Consider the following 7,116-nt stretch of genomic DNA (forward strand, 5'->3'; position numbering starts at 1 on the left):
ACTGGATTAAAGATCTGAATATTAAAGCAAAAATATTTCAGAGTCATCCAGGAGAGAGCTTGACTTTCTCAGAGCGAGAGCAGGTGAGTGAGGGGAGGGAGACCAGCAGACTCCATGCAGAGCCCGATGCAGGGCTCTCCTCCAGGACCCTGATCTCATGACCTGAGCAATAAGAGTCGGAGCCTTAACCAACTGAGCCACCCAGGTGCCCCTGAGACCTTGACCTTCAGTAGGAATTCTCAAAACCTTAAAGGGAGAACTGAGCGTTTTTTCTAAATTTTTTTACATATGAGAGTTGACTCAAAAAGTAAAGTCAAATGACAAGGTAAGAAAATGAGAACTAGGTGATAGCTCTACAAAGAGCTCCTATGAATTAATAGCATATGAAAATGTACAAAGCAAAGAGGGAGTTAGTAGACGTGGATTCATTAATGAATGAAGTTGGGTTTAAATTCACTAGTTAGAGAAATCTGAATTGAAATATATTTCACCTATCAGATTGTAAATAAACAGCAGTACTAGTTCAGGGATGGCAAACAGAAGCAGAAACTTGTATTTTGAGAAGTATCTTAGCATGAGCATAGAAAAAAAAAACTTGGAAAGAATACATCTCAATCTGTTAATACTGGTTTTGGGAGTGAAAAGGAAAGGTGAAGATATTATTAGCATTTTAAAATATAAATGCTGTTCAAACTTTTTTGTTTAAAAAACTTATTACAGTAGATTAAAAGATGGCCATGATCTGAACCAGGTGGTAGACGTGGAAACAGACAAGTGGATGTACACGAGCTACAGTTTGAATTAGAATTACTATTACTGGATGATAGATTGGAAGAAAAAGACGGTGGAAAAGGAGGACTCCAGGATGGCCCCTGGCTTTCTGGCTCCAGTAAGTGGATGGCAACGAGATGCGGGAAGACTCGTGTAGACCCAGGAGCGGGAAGACGATGTGCGGTCCCCTCTGAACACACCCCGGTGTCTGCGGGCAAGCCCAGCCGGGTGCCAGAGAGCTACTTGGATGAATGAAGCTGGAGGTCAAGGAGATGGAAACTGCAGGTAGAAGTTCGGGGGTCATCAGTAGAGCAGTTCCTTTCTAAGGATTTATCCTGTAAAAATAAGTCCCACAGGTATACACACCAATATATACAAGAACGCTGTTGCGCCATTGCCGTAAATAATCCGAACATTCAGAAAAGAGCTTTTTGGATTATTCGTGGTATTTAAGAAGAATGAAGGGTTTCTACACATAGTAGCCAGAGAGGATCAGATGTTAAATGTTAACAGACAGCAGGTTCTAAGAGCACTTCCGGTAGTGGTGGGAAGCTTGAGTCACCGGAATATTTCTTCTGTTTTAATCTAGAAGATTATAATTACACTAAAGTCCATTTTGTGTGACATAAGGTTTATGCTCATTTTTATTTTCATACAGGTATCCAGGGGTTTTCTGGGACCATTTTTTGAAAAGAGTACTAACACCTTTGCTGAACATGAGTTGAGTGCTTAGGGACGGGTGTGTGTATAACCCCCTCCGTGCGTACACACACACCTGTATACAGGTGTAAGGGCCGGGAAGTGCACTGTTCTGTTCCACCGAACAGACGCGTCTGTCTTTGTGTCAGTATCCGCTGCCCTGCAGATGACAATTATAAAATTTGATTAAAATTTTAAAACAACTGAAACTCACTGGAAAGCATTCAAAAGCATGCAGAAATTGCAGAAGGGTTTCATCACACACACAGAAATAATACAAAATAACCAACCCAGCAACTGAAAGGGCTAAGAATTAAGGGCCCCTGGCCTTTGGGGTTGAGGCTGATGGCCAAGCCTCCTGACTCCGCGGAAAACTCAGGCCCATTGGCAACAAGGGCCAGAGGGTGGAGTTGGAGGCTGAAAAAGAAAAACCACTGCAAACTGAAATCGGAAATCCAGAAGACCAGAACCCCAAAAGGAATGAGCTCGAACTTCCGCCCCATGATGTTTGGCGGCTCAACTCCGCGAGAGCGAGGCCAGGCTGCAACCCGGCCCTGACCCGGCCCTGACCCGGCCCTGACCCGGCCCTGACCCACCAGGCCGCCCGCGCCCCCTGCTCCCCTGGGGGCCTCTCCCCCCCCCCCCCCCCCCCCCCCCCCCCCCCCCCCCGGCCCCGCGGGTCAGGGGCAGGGGCAGGCGCTGCGGGCCTGAAGCCTGCCGGGCACCGGGCTGGGGCCCCAGCGAGGGCGGAACCGGGCTCCGGGGGCCGGGGCCGGGGGGGTCCGACCTGCCTGACCCAGCTGGGCCACGGGCCCCGGGGACGCGGGCGGGGGGGGGGGGGGGGGGGGGGGGGCGGCCTAGGCGGGCGGGGAGCGCCTCCCCCTCCCCCGGGACCCTCCTGCGGGCGCCTCCCCTCCCCCCTCTCCCCGGGACCCTCCTGCGGGCGCCTCCCCTCCCCCTCCCCCGGGGACCCTCCTGCGGGCGCCTCCCCCCCCCCCCCCCCCGACCCTCCTGCGGGCGCCTCCCCCTCCCCCCCCCCCCCGACCCTCCTGCGGGAGCCTCCCCCTCCCCCTCCCCCCAGGACCCTCCTGCGGGCGCCTCCCCCTCCCCCCCCGCCGACCCTCCTGCGGGCGCCTCCCCCCCCCCCCCCCCCCCCCGACCCTCCTGCGGGAGCCTCCCCCTCCCCCTCCCCCCAGGACCCTCCTGCGGGAGCCTCCCCCACCTTGGGTTCCTGGGAGAAATCCTGTGCGCACGGGGCCTGCACACCTTCCCCAGTTCCTCATAAACTGCTCGCGTGTTGTCGCGCCGGGTGTCACGCGAGGGCTCCGGGGCCCCGGGGCAGGCTCCGTCCTGTTTCTTCAGGTCCCGACCGGCCACTGCGCCGCCGCCGCGCGCCCCGGTGGCCCCAGGAGTCGGGGTCCGGCCGGATGGCGCCCCGTTAGGGCCCCTTTAGCGCCCCATTGGCAGCCCTGTTAGCGCCCCATTAGCGCCCTGTTAGCGCCCCGTAAGCGCCCCGTAAGCGCCCCGTTAGCGCCCCGTAAGCGCCCCGTAAGCGCCCCGTTAGGGCCCCTTTAGCGCCCGGTTGGCGGCTCCGTTAGCGCCCCGTAAGCGCCCCGTAAGCGCCCCGTTAGCGCCCCGTTAGCGCCCGGTTGGCGGCTCCGTTAGCGCCCCGTTAGCGCCCCGTTAGCGCCCCGTTAGCGCCCCGTTAGCGCCCCGTTAGCGCCCGGTTGGCGGCTCCGTTAGCGCCCCGTTAGCGCCCCGTTAGCGCCCCGTTAGCGTCCTGTTGGCGGCCCGTTGGCGGCCCCTTTAGCATCCCGTTGGTGCTTTGCTAGCGCCCCGTTGGCGGCCCCGTTAGCGCCCCGTTGGCGGCCCCGTTAGCGCCCCGCGGGCGGCCGTGAGGAGGCGGCGGGCGGCTGCGGCCCGGTCAGCAGGCCCCGCGGCGGAGCCCGAGTCCGTGGGGTGCTCCGCCCGCCTGTGGCCGCACCGTGTCCGGGAGCCCCCCCCCCCCCCCACCAGGCTCCGCGGGGCCGCCCGACGTGCGCGGCGAATGCGAGGCTGCAAGACGCGGGGAGCAGAGCGGTTGAGCGCCGCCCTCAGCCCGGGGCGTGACCCCGGGTCCCGGGATCGAGTCCCGCGTGGGGCTCCCTGCGTGGGGCCTGCTCCTCCCTCTGCCTGGGTCTCTGCCTCTCTCTCTCTTTCTCTCTCTCTCTGTCTCTCATGAATAAATAAATAAAATCTTAAATAAAATAAAAATAAAAAGGGGTCCGGTGAGCACGGCCGGCTCAGGCCCGAGCACCGGCCTCCCGGAGACCCGCCGAGGCCCACGACGGCCTGTGAGCCCGGGGACAGCAGCGCCCGCGGGGACACCCCAAGGGGCTGCGAGGTCGCGGCCTGGAGCCGCCGTGTCGCCTGCCCGTCGCCAGGGGGCGCCGCTGCCTCGGGCCACCGCGCTCCGCCGGCGCCGGGCTCCCAGGGCCGCCCCGTCCCCCCGCTTGGAAGGCCGGCTGCCGAGAGGGCCCCGGGGTCGCTGCCCCCCGAAGGAGTCACCCTTCTCCGAATAAAAACGGGAAGGGCTTCCGATGCAACTGGGAGACGACGGCTCCGCTCTCTGCGTGCGAAAACGCCCGAAGTCGTTAGGTAAAACCGGTGACCCCGCTAGGGAGCCGCGGCTGCAAAACTGCCCTTGCTCGGGACTCGCCTCCAAACGCCCGCAGGTGTGTATCTAACAATAACCAACCGCTGTTTTATTCTGGAAATGATAGTTTGGAAAAAAATGTTTCACAAGTCCGGGTTTCCAATGAGTTCATGGGTAGAAGACAAAAGTTTGGGGGAGGTTGAAAGGGTAAACGCTTTGCTCCTCCTCGAAACACACCATGAGTAATAATGTCATTATTAGTGCATGTTGTTCCAATGAAGTTTAAATTACATTTTTTGCTTTTTCTCCCTTAAAAACTATATAAATCCTACCAGTGATGTGTTTTTTTGTTTTATTTTTTTGTTTTTTGTTTTGTTTTTGTTTTCTTTTGGAAGTTCTACAGAATCAGCCCAACAGGGATCCCTGGGTGGCGCAGCGGTTTGGCGCCTGCCTTTGGCCCAGGGCGCGATCCTAGAGACCCAGGATCGAATCCCACATCGGGCTCCCGGTGCATGGAGCCTGCTTCTCCCTCTGCCTGTGTCTCTGCCTCTCTTTCTCTCTGTAACTATCATAAATAAATAAAAATTAAAAAAAAATCAGCCCAACAGCAGAGAAAGACTGTGGGGCGTGCGTCCGGCTCCCTGGCGGCCAGAGGGGACACCAAGGAAGCCACCCGAGGCCAGGGGACCAACGCGGATGACGGGGAGCACGGCATTTGCACATGATTTTTAGAGATCTTCTCATTTCCTGGACGATGTGAAAAGGCAGAAAAACCAGACCCACCCCCAAATGTGGGAGCGATGGTCCTATTGATGTTCCCGCCGCCAAGAGCGGTTAGGGACCCACGCGTCGCCCACGGGACCCGGACTCGCTGGAAGGCCTGGGGCGGGAGCCGGGGCGCCGTCGGGGCGCGACGACCACAGCCTCGGGCCTGGAGGGCCCCTCGTCTGGTCTGCGCAGTGAAGGATGCTCCGGGCCCTCGCCCCCTCCCTAACCCGACACCTGGCCACGCGACCTGGGGGGCGCTGGGCGGCGGCCGCTGCTCTCCACCGGGTCCCCCCAGCTCCCGGAGCCCGCGGGGGGGCAGGCAGGCCCGGCTGGCACCTGCCCCGACACTAGGGCCTCCCCCAGCTGGCACCCGCCCCCCACACTTTGGCCCCCAGATGGCACCTGCCCCGACACTAAGGCCCCCCCAGATGGCACCTGCCCCGACACTAGGGCCCCCCAGCTGGCACCCGCCCCCCACACTTCGGCCCCCAGATGGCACCTGCCCCGACATTAAGGCCCCCCCAGATGGTACCTGCCCCGACACTAAGGCCCCCCCAGATGGCACCTGCCCCGACACTAGGGCCCCCCAGCTGGCACCCGCCCCCCACACTTCGGCCCCCAGATGGCACCTGCCCTGACACTAAGGCCCCCCCAGATGGTACCTGCCCCGACACTAAGGCCCCCCAGATGGTACCTGCCCCGACACTAGGGTCCCCCCAGATGGCACCTGCCCCGACACTAGGGTCCCCCCAGATGGCACCTGCCCCGACACTAGGGTCCCCCCAGATGGCACCTGCCCCGACACTAGGGTCCCCCCAGATGGCACCTGCCCCGACACTAAGGCCCCCCCAGATGGCACCCGCCCAGACACTTGGGCCGAAGCTAATTTTGTTGTTGTTGTTAACGGGGTTGGAGGAGAAATCAGGTGGAGAGCGAGGGTAGTTGAGATTTCATCTCGGAGTTGGACTAGGTTTTATTTGGTCTCCCCTTCCGTCCTTCATATTTTCAGGGCGCCCCCCCCCCCCCCCGCCCCGGGCAACAGGGTCGCTGGGCCGGCTCGGATCCTGGCGCCCAGAGGACGAAGGGCGCGGTTCCCGGCGGCTGCGGGGGCAGGGGAGCCGCCCTCGACCCGCTCGCCAGGGGCTTGGGGGGCGTCGGCCGCCAGGTCCGGGGGCGGGGGGGGGGGCAACCTGCCCCGGGTGCGGGAAGCGCCAGGAGACGGTTCAGCCCTCGCCGCCCGTGGGCGCTCCTCCCGCGGGGAGGAGGAGGAGGAGGCGCAGGGAGGGGGCACCGGCTAGGGAGGGGAGGATCCGGTAGGGAAGGGAGCACCGGCTGGGGGGGGGGCCGGCAGGGAGGGGAGCGCGGTTAGGGAGGGGAGGACCGGCAGGGAGGGGAGCGCGGCTGGGGGGGTACTAACTGGGGAGGGGGTACTGCCTAGGGAGGGGAGGATCGGGTAGGGAAGGGAGCACCAGCTAGGAGGGCGGGACCGGCAGGGAGGGGAGCAAGGCTGTCCCACAGGGGGTACTGCCTAGGGAGGGGAGCATGGTTAGGGAGGGGGGACCGCCTAGAGAGGGGAGGCCGCCTAGGGAGGGGACCCGGCTAGGAGGGGAGCACAGCTGGGGAGGGGGTCCGCCCAGGGAGGGGAGCGCGGTTAGGGAGGGCGGACCGCCTAGAGGGGGAGCACGGCTAGGGACGGAGCACCGTTAGGGAGGGGGGACCTCCTAGGGAGGAGTATGGCTAGGGAGGGGAGCCGGCTAGGGAAGGGAGAGCGGTTAGGGAGGGGGGTTCGCCTAGGGAGGGGGCACGGCTGGGGTGGGGGTCTGGCTAGGGAGGGGAGCACGGCTGGGGGCCGAGCACGGTTAGGGAGGGGGGTCCGCCCAGGGAGGGGGGTCCGGCCGGCGCTCGGGCAAGCGCCCCCCGCCTTCTCCCCGCCGGGCCGGGAGTTGCCACCGAGCGGGGCCGCGGTGTGTCCGCGCGGGAGCCCGCCCCTCCCCCTCCCCCGCCCCCTCCCCCTCCCCCTCCCCGGCGCCCGGCCCGGCCCGGCGCCCCGCCCTCCGCCGCCGCCTCCAAGGGGCGGTCCCCGCGCGCGCCCCGGCCCCGCGGGCGTGCGGCGTCCCGGAGCCGAGAGCCGACGGCGCGGCCCGCAGCATGGAGCGCAGCCCCGCCGGCCCCGCCGCCCGCCCGCGCCCGCCGCTCCCGCCGCCGCTCCCGGGGCGCCGCCGGCTCCCGCGCCCGCCGCCGGC

General features: G+C 63.1%; 1 long non-coding RNA gene across 1 annotated transcript in view; it reads right to left on the reverse strand.

The window, feature by feature from the left end:
• LOC119872293 overlaps positions 1-2,966 on the reverse strand; it is a 17,599-nt gene extending 14,633 nt beyond the window's left edge. The window contains exon 1 of the long non-coding RNA XR_005361435.1: positions 2,693-2,966. This is a non-coding gene — a long non-coding RNA (uncharacterized LOC119872293). The remainder of the gene's footprint in view (positions 1-2,692) is intronic.
• Positions 2,967-7,116: the final 4,150 nt, after the last annotated feature.

Source organism: Canis lupus, chromosome 6, assembly GCF_011100685.1.
Source record: "Canis lupus familiaris isolate Mischka breed German Shepherd chromosome 6, alternate assembly UU_Cfam_GSD_1.0, whole genome shotgun sequence".
Lineage (NCBI taxonomy): Eukaryota > Metazoa > Chordata > Mammalia > Carnivora > Canidae > Canis > Canis lupus.